General features: G+C 38.0%; 1 protein-coding gene and 1 long non-coding RNA gene across 3 annotated transcripts in view; one reads left to right on the top strand and one right to left on the bottom strand.

The window, feature by feature from the left end:
* CSMD1 (CUB and Sushi multiple domains 1) overlaps window positions 1-23,466 on the top strand; it is a 2,064,317-nt gene that overhangs the window by 467,204 nt on the left and 1,573,647 nt on the right. The gene's annotated exons all lie outside the window — the stretch shown is intronic.
* LOC132344029 (uncharacterized) lies at window positions 2,154-22,402 on the bottom strand. The gene is made up of 3 exons (XR_009493091.1): window positions 22,213-22,402; window positions 20,781-20,828; window positions 2,154-2,682 (listed from the first exon to the last, which is right to left on the bottom strand). It is a non-coding gene; the product is annotated as an uncharacterized lncRNA (long non-coding RNA).

Here is a 23,466-nt window from a genome sequence, read left to right as displayed (position 1 = left end):
TAGGAAGCATCACTACAAACAAAGCTGGTGGAGGTGATGGAATTCCAGTTGACCTGTTTCAAATCCTAAGAGATGATGCTGTGAAAGTGCTGCAATCAATATGCCAGCAAATGTGAAAAATTCATCAGTGGCCACAGGACTGGAAAAAGTCAGTTTTCATTCTAATCCCAAAGAAAGGCAATACCAAAGAATGCTGAAACTAGTGCACAATTGCACTCATCTCACACGCTATCAAAGTAATGCACAAAATTCTCCAAGCCATGCTTCAACAGTATATGAACTCTGAACTTACAGATGTTCAAGCTGGATTTAGAAAAGGCTGAGGAACCAGAGATCAAATTGCCATCTGCTGGATTATCAAAGAAAGCAAGAATTCCAGAAAAACATCTACTTTTGCTTTATTGATTATGCAAAAACCTTTGACTGTGTAGATCACAACAAACTGTGGATAGTTCTTCAAGAGATGGGAATACCAGACCACCTGACCTGCCTCCTGAGAAATCTGTATGAAGGTCAAGAAGCAACATTTAGAACTGGACATGGAACAACAGACTAGTTCCAAATTGGGAAAGAAGTATGTCAAGGCTGTATATTGTCACCCTGCTATTTAACTTATATGCAAAGGACATCATGTAAAATGCCAGGCTGGATGAAGCACAAGTTGGAATCCAGATTTCTGGGAGAAATATCAATAACCTCAGATACGCAGATGACACCACCCTTATGGCAGAAAGTGAAGAAGAACTAAAGAGTCTCCTGTTGAAAGTGAAAGAGGAGGGTGAAAAAGTTGGCTTAAAACTCAACATTCAGAAAACTAAGATCATGGCATCTGGTCCTATCACTTCATGGCAAATAGATGGGGAAACAAAGGAAACAGTGAGAGATTTAGTTTTTTTTGGCTCCAAAATCTCTGCAGATGGTGATTGCAGCCATGAAATTAAAAGATACTTACTCCTTGGAAGGAAAGTTATGACCAACCTAGACAGCATATTAAAAAGCAGACACATTACTTTGTCAACAAAGTTCCATCTAGTCAAGTCTATGGTTTTTCCAGTAGTCATGTATGGATGTGAGAGTTGGACTATAAAGAAAGCTGAGTGCTGAAGAATTGATGCTTTTGAACTGGTGGTGTTGGAGAGGACTCTTGAGAGTCCCTTGGACTGCAAGGAGATCCAACCAGTCAATCCTAAAGGAAATCAATCCTGAATATTCATCAAAAGGACTGCTGCTGAAGCTGAAACTCTAATAACTTTGGCCACCTGATTCAAACAATTGATCCATTGAAAAAGACCCTGATCTGGGAAAGATTGAAGGCAGGAGGAAAAGGATGAGATGGTTGGATGTCATCCCCAACATGATAGACATGAGGTTGAGTAGGTTCCAGGAGTTGGTGATGGACAGGGAAGCCTTATGTGCTGCAGTCCATGGAGTCACAAAGAGTTGGACATGACTGAGTTACTGAAGTGAATGTAGAGACTTCATATCAGGTTTTCATTGTGATTTATCCATAGACCTCATGATGATCTGTTGCTGTGTTTAGTTTTGAAAGGATGACAGTTTTCCCCACAAATCTGAAAGAGTTAGTGCACTTAGTGAAAACATCTAGAATCCTTAGGTATCTCCCTTTATGTATTCATGACATGTAAATTAAGACATAGAGAGCTTCTTAGGTATGAACATACTTTTGGATATCTATTTTATATTTGCATCAGCTAAACATTCACATTTTTCAAAGTAATATTCATGTCTTAGTATATTTTGGAACAGGCTCTGTATAAACACCAGTCAAGATATTGAGACCCAAAGTTAAGAAAGTCCTGGTACTCTAGGAATCTCAGGTGATAATACAGAGTAATGTCAGGTCATTAAGTAGTTTGACCCATTTAAAAAAAAAAATTCTTATTCATAGTTCTGTAGAGTCTGAATAGATGGCCAATGTTAATTGGCTCATGAAGACTCACTTTTTTTTCCCCTTTTGGAATATAATTTTATGACCAGCAATATTTTATACTAAGTACTGAGTAGATTATACATATCATTAGCATTATAATCAATCCAACTAAACTGTATTGTGAAATTTCTGTCTGGCCAAAAGAAGCTTCATCCTTCATCAGGACAACATAAGAACATAATTTCACAGTAATTGTTGAGAGCATTCTTTCTGTAGGTTTTTAAGCTCAATTTAATGATGAAATCAGATACTTAGTTGAAGAGTAAAGGCATGTTTTCATAGTTGTGGGTCTAAGTTATAGGTGGAAGATACAGTAAGCTGGAGGGCTTCCCTGGTGGCTCAGATGGTAAAATAATCGGCCTGCAATGAAGGAGACCCAAGTTCGATCCCTGGTTCAGGCAGATCCCCTGTAGGAGGGGATGCCTACCCACCCCAGTATTCTTGCTTGGAGAATTCTGTGCACAGAGGAGCCTGGCAGTTCACAGTCCATAGCGCTACAAACAGTGGGACATGACAGAGCGATGAGCACTTTCACTTTCATAGTGAGTTGGAACAGATCATTTTTCTCTCCTTTCCAAAGAAAGACATTCGTTGAGAGAAACACCACCTTTATCTCCATTTCTGCCACCGTGCTGTCTGATTCCTGGCATGGCATACATCTCTTCTGAATAACCATTTATCTTCTTCTTGTTTCTTTTCTTTTAAATTAGCATTGTGGAATTTTACAAGTGCTGAGAAAGAAGTTATGACAATTGTGGTTAATGAAGTAATTCATGTTTTCATTCACTCATTCCCCATCCCTTCAGGTACCTAAAGTGTTGTGAAATAAAAAGGAACTGTACACATCTCTAATCATTCATGGACCACTGAGCAGGGCCATGCTGTTATGGTTTGTATTGAAAACCATACATTTTCAGTGTTGCTTAATTGTTTATAAGCTTTTTTTTTTTCCTAATACTTTACCAGAAGATGCCTCTTCGTTCCTTGAATAATACATACTGGGTTTGATTTGGAAAACCGTGCTTATTCTGCCTATTCTGTTCAAGTCTTCCTTTGCTAGAGTTAGCTTAAAATTGTAGATATCACCAAACTCATTTTTTTAAAAATTCTTAGGAAACATCCAGGTCAGTCAATATGTCTCTGAAAGAAATTATTGAGCTATGTTCAGTAAGTTTCAGAGATCTCTGACATTAAATTTTACAGAGTTTACAGTTAAATTTAAAAAAATGCTGTGTTAAGCCATATGTTCCACCCAAGACATTTGGATGAAGCTTTTATGCATTCCAAAATTCTATAATATACTAAAATGAAATTTCCTATAAAAGTGTTCTACTTTCATGGACTCATACTTTTTGTAACAAATATGTTCCTAATTTTGTTCGGTTCTTTTTTTTTTTTTTTTTTTTTTACTGTATTATCTTACTTGGTTATACTGGCTACCAGTGTTTTTAGTGACAGTTTTCAGATCTGTATTGTTAAAAATCTATTCATTGACTAGAATGTCCTAGTGAAGATAAATTTAAAACATAATTTAACAATAATGATAAAGTATAATATAAAGTATGCTCTTGGAAAGCATAGATTTGAATAACTGCCTTCAAGAACGTTACAATTAACAAAACTAATAGGCAAAATGCTTTATAACAGTTATCCTAAAATCTTTCTATATAAATTGGAATTAAAAATTCAGAGTTGGATCGACCAAAATATAGACTGTCTTGTAAAATTTGGAAACATTAAAGAATAACAGTTTTTCTATTCAACATAACAATGGCACAGTTTCTAATAGGAAACATTTGTATGTCTTCCAACAGAAACGCAGAATCTAGAATGACTAAATTAGTTTTAAAATCTGTATTTTACTTGGAAAATTGCTACTGAATTACTTCCACTGCAATTTAAAAGGAAGAGGTGTGTGTGGGCATATCCCAGCTGTGCATGGTTTGTTATGAGCCATTTTTAGGCCAACTGGTCAGCCACAGCTGCCTAAGACTGGTTTAGAAAATTACAGATCTACATTTTTCCCTCTCAATTTTTTTGTTAAAGTGCCTTGAATAAGGCATTCTTAGTTTAATTATCTTGAAGTTATTACATAGGGCACATGTAAGAAATCTATCATCATTGTTGGAAACAAGTCAGATCAAGTTGAGGCAGAATGATAAGGAGCTGGAGTCAGTCTAAAACTAAGAAGGCGCTTGGGCAGATAACACTTCGTGAAAGTTCTTCTTTACTGCATCTCTTAAATATGGACCTCAAAATGCACATTCCTAAGTCAGAAACATCTGTCATTATAACAGTAACTCCAGTATTTCCTATGCAGGGCAATCCCATTCTTTATTTTGGACATAACATTTCAAGATTTTGTACAGAAGTTAGTAGCTATTAACTATAACATAGAGATAGGAGTAAATTAAGCTATGTGAAATAATAGCAGTTACAGAACATAAGAATTGAAAAAACAATGAATGCTGGATCTGTTATAATTGGAAAAAAAAAAAAGATTCTAGGTCCTGGTAGAAGATGTTTGATATATTTCTAATGCTGCCCCCCGCCCTTTGGTTGCACTTCTATGGTAACTACCTGTGTTTCGATGCATCAAAGTGACCTTATTATTATTGCCATATACATGCATGATTTTAGCCTGATCAGGTGCTCCAAAACTGTAGACCTAGATGCTTCCTAAGAGAGGCAAGTGAAAGCTTACTCTGTGCAGCAAAGCTCATTGACTCCTGAGACAAAACTTGGTTGTTACCTGGAGTCCCATACTTGCCATTTACACTAGTGACCATCTCCACTTACACTTATAAAATGTTAAACACCCCTATCTCACACATCAATTTTCAGTTATATAGACCATAAAATATTATCAGCTTGAATGACAAGACATTCAGAAAATTAAAAAAAAAAAAAGATACTGTCTAAGGATTTGGTTATTATTTTCTTTGTTAAATGTCTAGTAGAAGTGACAGATGTAAAAACCTTAACAGTGATTACTGTCCTCTGAACCTTTTCTAGATATTTGTGTGGTATAAAAGAGATTCCATCATTAAAAGATACTTCTGACATTCCTGAGATATTCTTGTCATGTTGGGTAATTGGGCTACAAATCCTCGCAGGCTGTACAACTTTCAGATTCCTTGGGAAGCTGAGGAGGGCATCCAACAAAAATATAACTCAATCCTCTGCTAGAATCCATTCTGCAGAACTGTCCTATAGAAGACACATTTTATATACAATTATTCTTCTTTGTGGCTTCACGACTCAAAGGCTCCTTGGCAGAAATTCTAGACACCCTTGTTCTTAGTAACACTTAGGACAGGGCCATGGAGTTCAATGTCTGGAGGAATGGTCTGCTGATGTGAATATGTAAATAAGTCACCTATTCTAGAGTCACAATTTACATATTAAAAAAGGAAGTATTTTCTACAAATTTTGTAACAAGCAGCATTTTCCATCTATTTTTAGGTCTTGCATTTTAACTAAAGAAAGCCTTAATTATTCTTGAGAAACACTTCATTGACTTTAACTCATTTATAAGGAACTTTGGGGCCAGGTTGATGATAAATGGGAAAACAGCAGTGGAGCAGGGAGGCAGTTATGAGGTGGTGCTGAACTGGACAGCTCCCAGTTTGCCGTTGTATGTGACATGGCCATTGTTCAAGAGACTCTGGAAATCTAGATTCATAGGAGAAATCTTCCAGTGTTGAAGTGGGCTAAGACAAATCAAATGGTGTTTAAAACAACATAGGGATCTTCACTGTGCAGGCTGGACACATCATATTTGTGGGGCAAACTGCAAACATGTGGCAACTTGTGCCAACAGAAAATAGAATTTATTTCTTGATGTTTGTTTATTCTTCTATGAAGAAAGGCAGGTAACTTGTTGACTAAGATTTCTCTGGGCATTTTAGAAGCCACACAGATTTTACCTGATGTTCTAAAATAATGGTCTGCTATAGTCATGGTTTCATGATAAACCTTTTAGGATTAATAATGCTGACTCTAATGGCCACCAGCATTCAGTCTATCTGAAGATCAAGTGGGATTGCTGGATGGCTGTCCTGGCTGGTCCTTTGGGGGGACTGGACATCAGCTATTTGGATCTCCTTATACCTGACATATCTGATATGCTTTAAGTTTCTTAAGCTGAGATGTTTTAAAATTATTTTTATAGTCAAACTGTATACATTTTTGTTCCATACTTTTACATTTTCACTTAATATTGATAATTAGATCATTCTTTATTTACTCAGTGTCTGTATACTTGATAAATGAATAATTACATCTTTGCTTAAGTCAAATCAGTGTAGCATGAGCTGAATTATAACTTCAGAGTTAAAAGTGACTTATTTGGGGAGTCAGTCTATGTCTCTTTCCTTTGGTTTCTGATCTGACGTCTTCCTATTTTCCATTATCCATGTGGCCCAGAGGCACATGGCATAGCCAGGATTTAGGAAGAACTTCAAGAGTTAAGTGACTGTGTATTGGATCAGGATCAGGGTGAGATGGAGATGTTGACCACAGATTTCAGGGCAAGTGATACCAGGGTTTCCAACCTACTCTGCAAAGGACAAGGGGAACTCTTGGAGAGATTGAACCTGGAAAACTTTCGGGAAGTGACTAAATTTGGGAAGTGTCTTTCTGGGTACTGGTGGGGGATGGATTAGAGAGGGATAAGACCAAATGAGGGTTTTGCCATCAAGTCAGAATGATGGTAGCTTGTCTTATGGGTTGAGATCAAATAGATGGATTTTGAATAATCTATGCTGGATTCTGTCATCTAAACATATGACATGGATGAGTTCACGAGTTCCAGGTGGCTGTGCCAGGAATATGGTGTCTCCTTGATAAGAACAGCCAGTTATACAGCTGGTGTCCAAGGGGATGGCTTCCCTTTAAATTCTGCCCTGACAGCAAGGGCTGAGTGGACCAGGAAGACTGATGGAAATCCCTGCTCAGCATCTCTGCTGTCTACATTTTACTGAACTTCAGGTCTAGGTTACCTCAATATGAATTATTAATAACTTCATTATAACCTTGGATATAGAGCTTATAACTTTTGTACAACATGGAGGTAATTATGTAAGTTCCTATCAGTAATTTAAATAAATTTTTCTGAACAAAACTGAATATCAGTTTCCAGGAATTTAGTATGAACGCTCATCTTTTACCTCCTTAAAGTTATTTTATCTCTTACTCTTCTTTTCCAAGGCCATATTTCTTAACTGCTTCTTTTTTAATATAACCTTCCAAATGCCATATTTTATTGTGTTGATTTAAGACTACCTGAAGGTTTTAAAAATCATTTTATGATGTAACCAAAAATGGGGAACAGGCAATGGAAAAATGCATCTTCCAAAATTCCACAATCCAAATTAAAACTTGCATTAATTCTACCTTTGTATTTTTGAATTTATTTTTTCCAATCATAAGTTTATCCAATTTAAGATCATGACAGAATAAAGACAGAATATACTTATGAGATGAAAATATGCAGCTTGTACCTCCATCATAAGTGGGTTCTATTTAAATAGCTAATTAGTATAAACCTACAGAAGTAAAGCATTTACTGTTCATTCGCTGCCTCTCAAGTACAAGATGGGAAGTTAGGATAGAGGACTATACAAAGAATTCTAAGGTGGATGCATATTAAATCAACAAACAATGCCATCTATATGGAGTAACTAAACTTGGGAAGAAATCAAATGCAAGCACTGAGAAAGTAGACTTGAAGATGGTCTGAGATCTGGTGACTAAATGGGATTTGAGTGTAAGTGGAGCTGTATTGTATTTGGTATTAGCTGCTAAATTGTAACCTTCTCTTATGTAATTATTAGGTTAAAAAAATCTTAAAGATTACTAATTATCATTCATCATATGGTTCCATGGATGGTTTGAAGTCGGAAAATGTAATCATGTTTGTAGGTGAAAGTACTTCCAGAGTGTAATTTAATGTGTTTATTTGTAAAAGTGGATGCTCATCAGGTCTTTATCTTTATTGATTAAAAATTACCACAGTAGTGATTATGGGCCAAACCTTGTGCTATTATATCCCCATTTGGATGATGTGATAATTCTTTTTTGCCTAACAGCTGAACTCCAAAATATGGAACATAATATCCTGTGGGCTGGACAATGAGAAGTTTTGACAGATTTTTTTGGGAAATAATTGATTAATCTCTCAGTCAGTAGACTAATCTCTCAGTCAGTATAATATCACATATTGTTACATTTAGCTCAGAGAGCCATATTTTGAGTCAAAGACAGCTGGCCCCCTTCATAAAAATCAGATCCTAGTGTGTGTCAGCTTCCTGAAAAGCATTCATAGCATTTTTCAGATCCTATGTAAAAACAAAAACATCAGATGGAACACTTGTTCCACTGTCTGAGTCTGTTCCATCGTTAACAGACAGTGTGGAGGTAGGTAGAGCTACAAAACATAATAAGGAATGAAGGAAGAAAATGTAATCTGAAAGTGGATTTTGTGCCATTATTTACACTTAAAGTCCTCGAAATTGACTCTTTGGTGTGCGTGGTATGCAGGGATTCTTCCAAATCAACCTTCCTTCCTTAATCTTTGACATTCTCACCACCACCCATCCCTTATTTTAAGCAATATAGTCTTGTCATTGTGAAAGGTGAATTTCATTTCTCCACTGAGAATACTTCTGGAATGTTTTAAATGGTAGGATAGATGTGCCTTTTAAAAATATGTCATTGTATTTTAGGGTTTTAAATGAATCACTCTCTTTTGTCTTCTAAGATAATGCTGCTAAATATCATATCATTGCATTTAAAGGCATATCTTGGGTTTTCTTTTCTTTTAAATTTAGAACAAATTTATTTTAATTGCTATGAATATAGACCAATTTGATACCTTCAGTTTTAAAAAAAACACTAAGAAATTATAAGAATAGTCTTGAGTAGCATCAGTTCTGTATCAGTTTTGAACTCAAGACTTCCAGCTTATCAATGTGTTCTAATCAGTTGACTTAACCAGGGAAAGAAAGAAAAAAAAAAGTAAAACTGACGTTTACTAATTGCTCAGAATATGTCAGAAATTGGATTATAGCAGCACTTTATGGAGGGTGTTTTATGACCCATGAGTGGCTCTGTTAAAAAACAACAAGAGAAACACACATGGTTCACAAAAGTTACATTTGAGAAATGCTGCCCAGTTTTGCATCCTATCCCAGTTTGGGGATAATATCCCAGTTTTGGATATTATTCATGCATATCAGCTTACTTAAGGGCTCACAGCAAATCTTTTCTGGCTAAAGTTTTACATCAAATTTGACATAAAAATATTGCCTATTTGCATTCTACTATTAACATATTTTTATACATTTTTTAGGAAACAGAGAATGATGCCAATTTACTGCTTATTATTCCTTTCCTTTATTCAGAGTGTCACTCCAGTCTTTTCTCATGAGCCTGAAGCATGGAAAATACAAGTGGGATGGGTGTGGTCCTTCCTCTACCACCACGGCCTTCTTTAGTGTCCTTACTTGCTAGCAATATTCTATAGATTGTTATAAAATCATGTGTGACCATTTTCATAACCTCAGTATTATTTTTTAATTAATTTATTTTTTATTAAAGGATAATTGCTTTACAGAATATTGTTGTTTTCTGTCAAACCTCAACATGAATCAGCCATAGGTATACATATGTCTCCTCCCTTTTGAAACTCCCTCCCATCTCCCCCCTCATCCCACCCCTCCAGGTTGGTACAGAGCCCCTGTTTGAGTTTCCTGAGGCATACAGCAAATTCCCATTGGCTATCTATTTTACATATGGTAATATAAGTTTCTAAGTTAATCTTTCCATAAATCTCACCCTCTCCTCCCCTCTCCCTATGTCCATAAGTCTCTTCTCTATGCCTGTTTCTCCATCGCTGCCCTGTAAATTAATTATTCAGTACCATCCTTTTAGATTCTGTATATATGTGTCAGAATATGATATTTCTCTTTCTCTTTCTGACTTCACTCTGTATAATAGATTCTAGCTACATCCACCTCTTTAGAACTGACTCAAAGGCTTTCCTTTTTATGACCGAGTAATATTCCATTGTGTATATATACCACGATTTCCTTATCCATTCATCTGTCAATAGACATCTAGGTTGCTTCCATGTTCTATCTATTGTAAACAGTGCTGAAATGAACAATGGGATACTTGTGTCATTTTCAATTTTGGTTTCCTCGGGGTATATGCCTAGGAGTAGAATTGCTGTGTCCTATGGTAGTTTTATTCCTAATTTTTTAAGGAAACTCCATACTGTCTTCCATGATGGCTGTATCAATTGGCATTCCCACCAACAGTGCAAGAGCATTCCCTTTTCTCCACACTCTCGCCAACATTTATTGTTTGTAGACTTTTGGATGATGGCCGTTCAGACTGGTGTGAGGAGATATCTCACTGTAGTTTGGATTTGCATTTCTCTAATAATGAGTGATGTCGAGTATCTTTTCATGAATTTGTTAGCCATCTGTATGTCTTTGGAGAAATGTCTGTTTAGGTCTTTTCCCTATTTTTTGATTGGGTTGTTTGTTTTTCTGGCATTGAGTTGTATGAACTGCTTGTATATTTTGGAAATTAATCCTTTGTCACTTGTTTCATTTGCTATTGTGTTCTCCCATTCTGAGGGTTGTCTTATCACCTTGCTCATAGTTTCCTTTTCTGTGCAAAAACTTTTAAGTTTAATCAGGTCCCATTTGTTTAGTTTTGTCTTTATTTCCATTACTCCAGGAGGTGAGTCATAGAGGATCTTGCTTTGGTTTATGTCTTTGAGTGTTCTGCCTATGTTTTCCTCTAAGAGTTTTATAGTTTCTGGTCTTAACTTTTAGGTCTTTAATCCATTTTGAGTTTATCTTTGTGACTGGTGTTAGGAAGTGTTCTAATTTCATTCTTTTACAAGTAGCTGTTCAGTTTTCCCAACACCACTTATTGAAGAGACTGTCTTTGCCCCATTGTATATTCTTGCCTCCTTTGTCAAAAATAAGGTACCCACAGGTGCATGGGTTTATTTGCGGGCTATCTTGTTCCACTGGTATATATTTCTTTTTTGTGTGTGACAGAACCATACTGTCCTGATGACTGTAGCTTTGTAGTATAATCTGAGTCAGGAAAGTTGATTCCTCCAGCTCCATTCTTCTTTTTCTTCTTTCTCAAGACTGCCTTGGATATTCAGGGTCTTTTGTGTTTCCAGATGAACTGTGAAATCTTTTGTTCTATTTCTGTGGAAAATGTCATTGGTAATTTGATAGGGATTGCATTGAATCTGTAGATTGTGTTTTGTAATATAGTCATTTTTATAATATTGATTCTTCCTACCAAGGAACATGGATATCTCTCCATCTTTATATGTCATCTTTGATTTCTTTCATTAGTACCTTATAATTTTCTGTGTACAATTCTTTTGTCTCTTTAGGTAAGTTTATTCCTAGATATTTAATTCTTTTTGTTGCAATGGTGAATGGGATTGATTCCTTAATTTCTCTTTCTGATTTTTCATTGTTAGTATATAGAAATGCAAATGATTTCTGTGTATTGGTTTTGGATCATGCAAATTTGCTAAACTGATTAATTCTAGTAATTTTCTGATACTGTCTTTATGGTTTTCTATGTACAGTATCATGTCATCTGTAAACAGTGAGAGCTTTACTTCATTTCCAATCTGGATTCTATTTATTTCTTTTTCTTCTCTGATTGCTGTAGCTAGAATTTCCAGAACTAGGTTGAATAGTGGTGAAAGTGGACACCCTTGTCTTGTTCCTGATCTTTGGGGTAATGCTTTCAGCTTTTCACCATTGAGAATAATGTTTACTGTAGGCTTATCATATATGGCCTTTTCTATGTTGAGGTAGGTTCTTTCGATGCCCATTTTTTGAAGAGTTTTAATCATAAATGGGTGCTGGATTTTGTCAAAGGCTTTTTCTGCATCTATTGAGACTATCATATGGTTTTAATCTTTCAATTTGTTAATATGGTGTATCACATTGATTGATTTGCATATATAGAATAATCCTTGCATCCTTGGAATAAACCCAACTTCATCATGGTGTATGCGCTTTTTGATGTGTTGCTTTCTATTTGTTAAATTTTGTTGAGGATTTTGTATCTATGTTAATCAATGATATTGGCCTGTAGTTTTCTTTTTTGTGTGTTGTCTTAGTCTGGTTTTGTATCAGATGATGGTGGCCTTGTAGAAGGAGTTTGGAAGTGTTTCTTCCTCTGCAATTTTTTGAAAGAGTTTTAGAAGAATAGGCATTATCTCTTCTCTAAATGTTTGATGGAATTCTCCTTTGAATCCATCTGGTCTGGGCTTTTGTTTTTTTGGGGAGATTTTGATCACAGCTTCAATTTCAGTGCTTGTAATTGGGTTGTTCATAATTTCTATTTCTTCCTGGCTCAGTGTTGGAAGATTAAACTTTTCTAAGAATCTGTCCATTTCTTCCAGGTTATCCACTTTATTGCCATATAGTTGTTCATAATAATCTCTTATAATCCTTTGTATTTCTGCATTGTCTGTTGTAAACTCTCCTTTTTCATTTCTAATTTTGTTGATTTGATTCTTCTGATTTTTTCCCCTAGATGAGTCTGGCTAAAGGTTTTTCAATTTTGTTTATCTTCTCAAAGAACCAGCTTTTAGTTTTATTAAATTTTATTAATCTTTCTTTCATTTCCTTTTCATTTATTTCTTCTCAGATCTTCATGATTTATTTCCTTCTACTAATTTGTCTTTGTTGTTGTTGTTGTTGTTGTTCTTCTTCTTCTTCTTCTTCTTCTTTTTCCAGTTTTTTTAGGTGTAAAGTTAGGCTGTCTATTTGATGTTTTTTCTTGTTTCTTGAGGTAGGGTTCTATTGCTATAAACTTCCCTCTTAGAACTGCTTTTGCTTCATCCCATAGATGGTTTGGGGTTGTGTTTTCATTGTCATTTGTTTCTAGAAATTTTTTGATTTCTCTTTTGATTTCTTCAGTAACCTGTTGGTTATTTAGAAATGTATCATTTAATCTCCATGTGTTTGTGTTTCTTTCTTGTAATTGATATCTAGTCTCATAGCACTGTGGTCAGAGAAGATGCTTGATACAATTTCAATTTTATTAAATTTACTGAGGTTTGATTTGTGACCCAAGATGTGGTCTATCCTGGAGAAGAAGATATGTTCTGCATTTGTATGGAATGTCCTGAAAATATTAATGATATCCATCTCATCTAATGTATCATTTAAGACTTGTGTTTCCTTTTTAATTTTCTGTTTTGATGATCCATCCATTGGTGTGAGTGGGGTGTTAAAGTCTCCTACTATTACTGTGTTACTGGCAATTTCTCCTTTTATGTCTCTTAGTGTTTGTCTTATGTATTGTGGAACTCCTATGTTGGTTGCATAGATATTTATAATTGTTATGTCTTCCTCTTCAATTGATCCCTTGATCATTATGTAGTGTCATTCCTTATCTTTTGTAATATTCTTTAAGGTCCACTTTGTCTGATGTGAGGATTGCTATTCCATCTTCTTTTTTTTGCTTCCCATTTGCATGGAATATATTTTTTCATCTTCTCACTTTCAGTCTATATGTGCCTTTAGGTTCTGAAGTGGGTTTCTTGTAGAAAGCATATATATGGGTCTTGTTTTTCTCTCCATTCAGTCAGTCTGTGTCTTTGGGTTGAAGCATTTAATCCACTTACATTTAAAGTAATTATTGATATGTATGTTCCTATTGCCATTTTCTTAATTGTTTGGGGTTGATTTTGTAGATCTTTTTTTCTTCTCTTGTATTTCTTGACTATGCAAGTCCCTTTAACATTTGTTATAAAGCTGGTTTGGTCGTACTGAATTCTCTTAACTTTTGCTTGTCTGAAAAGCTTTTTATTTCTCCATCAATTTTGAATGAGATCATTGCTGGGTATGGTAATCTTGGTTGTAGATTTTTCCCTTTAGTACTTAAAATATATCCTGCCTTCCCCTCTGGCCTGCAGAGTTTCTGCTGAAAGATCAGCTGTTAAGTGTATGGGATTTCCCTTGTATGTTACTAGTTTCTTCTCCCTTGCTGCTTTTAATATTCTTTCTTTGTGTTTAGTCTTTGTTAGTTTGATTAGTATATATCTTGGCATGTTTCTCCTTGGGTTTTTCCTGTATGGGACTCTTTGTGCCTCTTGGACTTGATTGACTATTTCCTTTTCCATGTTGGGGAAATTTTCATCTGTAATCTTTTCAAGAACTTACTCATACTCTTTCTTTTCCTCTTCTTCTTCTGGGACCCCTATAATTTGAATATTGGTGTGTTTGATATGTCCCAGACATCTCTGAGACTATCCTCAGTTCCTTTCATTCTTTTTACTTTCTTCTGCTCTTGAGAAGTTATTTCCACCATATTATCTTCCAGTTCACTGATTCTTTCTTCTGCTTCAGATATTCTGCTATTGATTCCTTCCAGAGTATTTTTATTTTCAGTAATTGTGTTCTTTGTCTCTATATTTTTATTCTTTAATGCTTCTAGGTCTTTGCTTATTGATGCTTGTATTTTCTCCATTTTGTTTTCAAGGTTTTGATCATCTTTACTATCATTATTCCAATTTTTTTTTTTCAGGTAGTTTGCCTATTTCCTCTTTATTTATTTGGACTTCTGTTTTTCTGGTTTGTTCCTTCATTTGTGTAGTATTTCTCTGGCTTTGTATTATTTTCTTTTAACTTATTGTGTTTGAGGTCTCCTTTCCCAGGCTTGAAGGTTGAATTCTTTCTTCCTTTTGATTTCTGTGCTCCTAAGGGTGGTCCAGTGGGTTGTGTAAGTTTTGTATAGGGTGAGATTTGTGGCGACTTTTGTCGTTGCTGTTGTTGTTTGTTTGATTTTCCTCTCATGGGCAAGACTGAGTGAGGTGGCAATCCTGTCTTCTGATGATTGGGTTTGCATTTTTGTTGTTTTTGTTTAGATGAGGTTTCCTGCACAGGGTACTACCTGTGGTTGAGTAATACCAGGTCTTGTATTCTAGTGGTTTCCTTTGTGTGTGTTCTCACTATTTGATACTCCCTAGGGTTAATTCTCTGGTAGTCTAGGGTTTTGGAGTCCGTGCTCCCACTCCAAAGGCTCAGGGGTTGATCACTGGTCAGGAACAAGGATTCCACAAGTGGTTTCTTATGGCCTTATGTGGGTCTAAAACAAATACCCAAAAGCAAAAAAACAAAGATGAACCCCAGACAAATGGCAATTATAAAATCAGGCAGATAACAATTAAAATAATTGAATATATGCATATACATATACATCCTTGAGAAAAGTCAAAATGGTCCAACTAAAATAAAATACAGTAGATTGACCTGGTGAACCAAGAAAATCAAGAATTATATTTACCAGTTAAGAATAAAACTAAAGCACAAACTGGAAAACAAACCTAAAGAATAATGTCAAGTGGGGAATAAAGCAATGAAAACAAAACTAACTAATATGTTGAGAGAAAAGGAAAGAAAGAAAAGAGAGAAGGGATAGATATGCAAGGTTAAATAGAGGTAGATAAAGAAGATTTATATCAGATCAGATCAGATCAGTCGCTCAGTCGTGTCTGACTCGTTTCGACCCCATGAATTGCAGCATGCCAGACCTCCCTGTCCATCACCAACTCCTGGAGTTCACTGAGACTCATGTCCATCGAGTCAGTGATGCCATCCAGCCATCTCATCCTCTGTCGTCCCCTTCTCCTCCTGCCCCCAATCCCTCCCAGCATCAGAGTCTTTTCCAATGAGTTAACTCTTTGCATGAGGTGGCCAAAGTGTTGGAGTTTCAGCTTTAGCATCAGTCCTTCCAAAGAAATCCCAGGGCTGATCTCCTTCAGAATGGACTGGTTGGATCTCCTTGCAGTCCAAGGGACTCTCAAGAGTCTTCTCCAACACCACAGTTCAAAAGCATCAATACTTCGGTGATCAGCCTTCTTCACAGTCCAACTCTCACATCCATACATGACCACTGGAGAAACCATAGCCTTGACTAGACGAACCTTTGTTGGCAAAGTAATGTCTCTGCTTTTGAATATGCTATCTAGTTTGGTCATAACTTTCCTTCCAAGGAGTAAGCGTCTTTTAATTTCATGGCTGCAGTCACCATCTGTAGTGATTTTGGAGCCCAGAAAAATAAAGTCTGACACTGTTTCCACTGTTTCCCCATCTATTTCCCATGAAGTGGTGGGACTGGATGCCATGATCTTAGTTTTCTAAATGTTGAGCTTTAAGCCAACTTTTTCACTCTCCACTTTCACTTTCATCAAAAGGCTTTTAAGTTCCTCTTCACTTTCTGCCATACAGGTGGTGTCATCTGCATATATGAGGATTGATATTTCTCCCAGCAATCTTGATTCCAGTTTGTGTTTCTTCCAGTCCAGCGTTTCTCATGATGTATTCTGCATATAAGTTAAATAAGCAGGGTGACAATATACAGCCTTGACATACTCCTTTTCCAATTTGGAACCAGTCTGTTGTTCCATGTCCAGTTCTAACTGTTGCTTCCTGACCTGCATACAAATTTCTCAAGAGGCAGGTCAGGTGGTCTGGTATTCCCTTCTCTTTCAGAATTTCCCAAAGTTTTTTGTGATCCACACAGTCAAAGGCTTTGGCATAGTCAATAAAGCAGAAATAGATGTTTTTATGGAACTCTCTTGCTTTTTCCAAGATCCAGCGGATGTTGGCAATTTGATCTCTGGTTCCTCTGCCTTTTCTAAAACCAGCTTGACCATCAGGAAGTACACGGTTCACATATTGCTGAAGCCTGGCTTGGAGAATTTTGAGCATTACTTTACTAGCATGTGAGATGAGTGCAATTGTGTGGTAGTTTGAGCATTCTTTGGCATTGCCTTTCTTTGGGATTGGAATGAAAACTGACCTTTTCCAGTCCTGTGGCCACTGCTGAGTTTCCCAAATTTGCTGGCATATTGAGTGCAGCACTTTCACAGCATCATCTTTCAGGATTTGGAATAGCTCAACTGGAATTCCATTACCTCCACTAGCTTTGTTCGTAGTGATGCTTTCTAAGGCCCACTTGACTTCACATTCCAGGATGTCTGGCTCTATGTCAATGATCACACCATCATGATTATCTGGGTCATGAAGATCTTTTTTGTACAGTTCTTCTGTGTATTCTTGCCATCTCTTCTTAATATCTTCTGCTTCTGTTAGGTCCATACCATTTCTGTCCTTTATCGAGCTCATCTTTGCATGAAATGTTCCTTTGATATCTCTGATTTTCTTGAAGAGATCTCTAGTCTTTCCCATTCTGTTGTTTTTCCTCTATTTCTTCGAATTGATCGCTGAAGAAGGCTTTCTTATCTCTTCTTGCTATTCTTTGGAACTCTGCATTCAGATGTTTATATCTTTCCTTTTCTCCTTTGCTTTTAGCGTCTCTTCTTTTCACAGCCATTTGTAAGGCCTCCCCGGACAGCCATTTTGCTTTTTTGCATTTCTTTTCTATGGGAGTGGTCTTGATCCCTGTCTCCTGTACAATGTTACGAACCTCATTCCATAGTTCATCAGGCACTCTATCAGATCTAGGCCCTTAAATCTATTTCTCACTTCCACTGTATAATCATAAGGGATTTGACTTAGGTCATACCTGAATGGTCTAGTGGTTTTCCCTACTTTCTTCAATTTCAGTCTGAATTTGGCAATAAGGAGTTCATGGTCTGAGCCACAGTCAGCTCCTGGTCTTGTTTTTGCTGACTCTATAGAGCTTCTCCATCTTTGGCTGCAAAGAATACAATCAATCTGATTTTGGTGTTGACCATCTGATGAGTAGAGTCTTCTCTTGTGTTGTTGGAAGAGGGTGTTTGCTATGACCAGTGCATTTTCTCGGCAAAACCCTATTAGTCTTTGCCCTGCTTCATTCCGTATTCCAAGGCCAAATTTGCCTGTTATTCCAGGTGTTTCTTGACTTCCTACTTTTGCTTTCCAGTCCCCTATAATGAAAAGGACATCTTTTTTGCGTGTTAGCTCTCAAAGGTCTTGTAGGTCTTCATAGAACTGTTCAACTTCAGCTTCTTCAACATTACTGGTTGAAGATTTATATACATTAAGGTTTAACTGTGAGGGGAAAAGAACAGTAGGAAAAGCAAACAAAGGAATATATGTAGAAAACATAATAATGGGTTTTAAAACTAAAATTTTAAAAAGAGAAAAGAAAAGAAGAAGGAAAACTCCACAGAACTGCAAAAGCCCAACATGGAGGCAGAAGTTTATAACAACAATTAAAAAAAAAATGTGGCTGAGGGCAGGGAAAAAAAAGCTTAAAAGATTAATTAGATTTCATAGTTCCAATAAAATTGACGACTACAACAGGGGTGGGGGGGATTCAAAATAATCTACAGAGCAATCAAGATATAGGAATAATAAAGGTTTTTCTTGAGTCACTGCTGTAAGAGTTCTTTCGGTCGCTGAGAGTCACAGTCCACCTCACCTCCCTAGGATGCCCTCCAACACTGTGCTGGTCTCTGGACCCACTGTGGGGGCAGCTCAGATTCTAATCTGGTCCACTCCTGTGTGTTCTTGCCTCCAATGTCCACAGCTACCAGAACTAGTGTATTTTCTTTTGTGGGAGCTCTCAGTGCCCTTTTATATATTCCATAGACACAGAGTCTGCCTAGTTGATCATGCGGATTTAATCCAATACTTGTGCAGCTGGTGGGAAGGTTTTGGGTCTTCTTCCTTAGCCACACTGACCCTGGGTTTCAATTGTGGTTTTATTTCCACCTCTGCATGTGGGTCATCCACTGGGGATTGCTCCTGAGTCTGCCCTGGAGGACTTGGGTTTGCACCTGTGAGGGCCAGGTGTGGAGGTGGTGCAGCTGCTTGGGTCACAGGAGCTCTGGCAGCACCAGTTACTCAGGGGAGTTGGCAGCGAGGGCAGCAGGACATGTAGTGCTCTAGAAGGGGATAGCAACCAGCATTGGCCAATACACTCCAGTGTTCTTGCCTGGAGAACTCTCCTCCCTGACAGAGAAGCCTGGCTGGCCACAGTCTACAGTGTCACAGAGAATTGGACATAACTGAAGTGACCCTGAGCACATAAACACAAGACTTTTTTGCCTGTGGCAGCTCTGCCCCAGCAAGAGTTGAGTGTGAAGGTGGCACAGCTGCTTGGCTTGTGGGGACCCTGACGGCACCCAGTGTGCAGGGACACTGACTGCCTCCACCATAAGAGTTATGGCCTTCTCAGAGTCTTTTTTTGAGCCTCTTGTAGCTGGTGATCAGAAAGCCTGTATGGCCAGGCACTTAGAGGGCTACCTTGCCTGGGGTCCTTCTCTGTTGTTCAGCATGTCAGGCACATAGAGGGGCCCCCCAACTGGTGTCCTACTTTGTAGATCGTGTGTCATTCACTAAAGGAGCCCCCCCGGGGGGGGGGTCCTGCTCTGTAGTTCAGTGCGTCAGGCATTTCTTGGGCCAGCCTCTCTATCGTTCAGCTGATGCTGTCATGTCTGGGGAGAGAGGCTATGGTGATGGCTCCACCTGCTACGTGTGACTCAGCAGTATTGCCTTGCTTCCATGGCCGCCTGCCTTTCCTCCACTTGGTATTTTCCACCATAATCTCCTCCCTCACCTCCTCTAGATTAGTCCCTCCACAGTCAACACCAGCCCTCACCCTGGGATTGCTCCACAACCCCAAAACTCCAGCTCCCAGCCTCTGTGCCTTCTAGGGGACCTGCGTCCCTGTCGAGGGTATGTATGGCTGCGGCAAGGACTGTCTGATTCTCATCCCATTGAGGCTTCCCCAGATCAGCTGTTTCACTCTCAGCCTTAAATGTTTCTCCTCTGACTCAGACAATTGCCCTGATGTGAGGCTTGGACCCCTGCTTCAGTTCCCCCACCTGACGAGGGCAGGTCCAGGCCTACTAACACTCCTGTTTCTCCCCCTTCATCCTCCCATGGTTCCTTCATCCTCCCGAGTTTTGTGTGGGTCTGTATTCTTTTGCACTGGTCAGGTACTCCTGTCCACTCTCAGCTGGTGTTCTGCCTGCACTTGTGTGTCTGAAGGTGTATTCCTGATGTATCCATGGAGAGAGATGTATTCCATGTCCACCTACTCCTCTGCCATCTTTCCTTACTCTCTTCAATATTATTTTATACTCGTTACTATATACTATTTTACCATGGCCATTTATGAAGATGGTCAAGATTAATTTTTAGAGAAAAGTATGGTGTAATGAGTTTTATTTTCCCAAGAGTAATTACAACTTTTCTGTGACTTAAATGTGTGATTTCAAAAGAATTAATAAAATATTTAGTACCACAGATAACATGCTAATGAAATTTTAATGTATTAGTTCTTTTTCCCTCCTTTTGAGCTGAAGATTCCCTAAGTACAATAGACTTACTATTTTAATTATAATACATTTTTAGTCTATTGACTCTATTAGAAACATTTTGAGTTCAAAAACTTTGCTCTAGAAAGAGGCTGCCTTATATAGGAAAAAGTGTAGATTTTACTTTTTAAGTTAGGGTCTTTGAAAAAGTTGCATTATCCTATTTTATACAACAAACATACAGAAATCTTTATATAAAGTTAGTCTTTTAGATATAGTTTTATTCACCATAACTCTAGGTGAAATTATATTGCAAGTTAATAGGCATTTCTATTTTTTTTTAGTGCTTGCAAACTGAAATAAAATATTCTGGTTTATTCTTACTCATAAATGTAGACCACTGAGGGAAAACAGACTCCTGAAAAACCTGCCTTTCACGTGTCTTGTGTATTCATTGCTGACCCAGTTTTGTGGGCAAGGGTGGTGTTTTATCATGAGGAATTAAAGTCTTAGAAATTAGAGAAGTAGCCCACTCACTTTAAAACCTACCTGAAATAACAGTGTTCCACCTGGAGGTCCTGGAACATGGAGGAGGCCCTGGGGAGAAAGGTGGGGAGGAAGAGGGGAGGGGGAGAGGTGAACTCCATCTGTTTCAGATTCAGCCTCTGATTTGATCATGTCTGCAGCTGTCACAACATGTCCAGATCTGTGTTCTATTCATGATACAACCTGATAATCTAAGGATCACCATGACATTTCTCTCTTCCTGACTACCCACATTTCATCTATACCAAATCCCTGCAGCTATCGTAACACACCCAGACCCGTGTCTGATTCAGTGACACAAGCCAGAGAAGCTAAACATCACTGTGACATTCCTCTCTCCTTCAATACCCTCAATTCATCTGTTACCTAATCTGATTGTTTCCCTCCTAAGGAGGCCCTTGTCTATGCCTCCCTTCTGACACCTTCTGTGTCCAAAAGTCTGTTTGAAAAGCCAGGTGCCATTGTGGGGGCTCTGAAGAACTCCAATACCACAATTCTTCATGTCTCATCACTGAAATAATTCAGCGAGAGGCAAAGTGTTAGATAAGTGATTTATTAGAACAGAACACTTGTGAGGCTTACGCATGGGCAGGTGAGGGGCTGCAGCACCCCAAGAACTTACTGGCTACAGCTTTACAATCAAAGGAAAGGCGGGGAGAAGGAGAAGACATTCTTTATCTTTCTTGAGTAGACGTCATGCTTCCATCATCAGCATCTCCAGGTTGATCAGGGGAGTTTTCTTGTCCCTCTATGATCAAGATAGCTCCAAAAATTATTGTTTTTTGTGCAGAGAACATATCCTAGGGTTCACTAACTTACTGAGCTTACTGGGCAAGATGTGGGTCTCGTGCCACCATTGTTTTATTTTGAGGCATGTCCTGGGCTTCTGTTGCATAGTTTTGTTGCTAAAGAAGCCTGTTTGGTTTCATGGTTAAGCAAACCTGCTTTTTTAAGTGATCATTAACTTATAAGGGTCTCCTATATTTTTCAACTTAAAGTCCCCTAGTGGGATTAAACTATTTAATCACCTGTTCTGACTCTTTACTCTGTCCCTATAATATCTTGACCCAGATTTTGGCCATGTCCTGTTCACTGATCTCCTTGACAATCCTCCTGACCTCCACTTTGAAGAAACACAACGATATCTTCAACTGTTAAATGGATAGTAGTGTCCCCACTTATGAAAATCTTTTACACACATAACATTTCTTTTTCTAAAATGAAGGCCCAGATTACTGCCACGTGATGTTGCATCATCTGGGTTCTACCAACATTTCTGTCTGTTTTATCCCCACCCTCCCTGTTGTAAGGTCTTTAGGTGTCCAGGGGCCCTTGCAATGGGCCAGGGTCACAGCAGATCGCGTCAGGTGGTACCCTTTGTTTCTATTGTCCTCATTCCCTGGAAAGTAACACCATATCCATGGCCCCTACTTACCATGTGTTCACAGGCAGCGTTCAGCCTCACCCTTACTAACACAAGGATGTCTTTCCATGGGCTGGAAAGACACCATACAGATATACTGCTGCTGCTGTTTGTTGCAGTTGTTCAGTCGCACATCATGCCCAACTCTTTGTGACCTCATGGACTATAGCATGCCAGGCTTCCCTGTCCCTCACCATATCGCAGTTTGCCCAAGTATATGTCCATTGAATCAGTGATGCCATTTAACCATCTCATCCTCTGTCTCCCTCTTCTATTTGCTTACAGTTTTGCCTCACCTGTGACTAGCATTTAAGCAATGTTTAATAAGCCAATAAAAAAGAAAAACTTGCAAACCATATTTTCACATGTTTACAATGATATGATATTTACCACACTATATTTAATGGTTAGGGCAAATGTTGAACATACTGATTTTAAAATAGGGTAAAATCAGCATAGAAAAAAGACATATGACATGTGTTTTAAGTCTTGTCATCAATACCTATTTTTATAAAGCTTCATTCTTATTAAAAGGGAAATAATTTCAAGTTCTCAAATGATAGGAATAATTAACAATAATAAAGGGATGTTCTATTGCTGAAATAGAATTGAACAAGTGATGTTCAGAAGTGACTGATACAATAATGTCTAACGGATGATAGAACGTCATAGACCTAAATTTTCAGCACTGACAGGGGAGCATTGGTATAAGCAGCAGCCCTGAGCTGTAGACCTAATTGAATACTTACTTTTAGCCAAGACTGACTCACACTATCAGACTGGATGATAAGGATCAACTCAAGGACTTCTTAACAAATCAATTGTAGCTGAATGGATCTGGTTTCTCCCGAGAGGTTGCAGCAACTTCTTTTGGTTTATGCTGACCTGGTGTTGCAGGACCCCAGGACTCCCTCATGAACCTTCTCAGTGTGGCTTCAGTCTTCTTAGTGCAGAAGTAAGACTTTTGAATTCATTTCTCTGAGTGGCTGTCTGTGTGCTTAGTGACTCAGTTGTGTCTGACTCTTTGCAACCCCATGGACTGTAGCCCATCAGGCTCCTCTGTCCTGGGATTCTCCAGGCAAGAATATTGGAGTGGGTTGTCATTTACTTTTCCAGCAGTTAAGGGGTATTCTATACAATGATGGCATTATTGTGCGGCAGGAATAGCATCACTCCCAATTCTAAATATGCCAGGAAGTGAGCTCAGGATGGTTGTCATCTCCTTGTTGCTTCTCACTCTTGTTTGGTAGAACCAACTTGGTTTCT

This window comes from Bos taurus, chromosome 27 (assembly GCF_002263795.3).
Source record: "Bos taurus isolate L1 Dominette 01449 registration number 42190680 breed Hereford chromosome 27, ARS-UCD2.0, whole genome shotgun sequence".
Taxonomy (NCBI): domain Eukaryota; kingdom Metazoa; phylum Chordata; class Mammalia; order Artiodactyla; family Bovidae; genus Bos; species Bos taurus.
The sequence above is the reverse complement of the archived record's forward strand: the minus strand, read 5'-3'. Positions and strand labels throughout refer to the sequence as shown.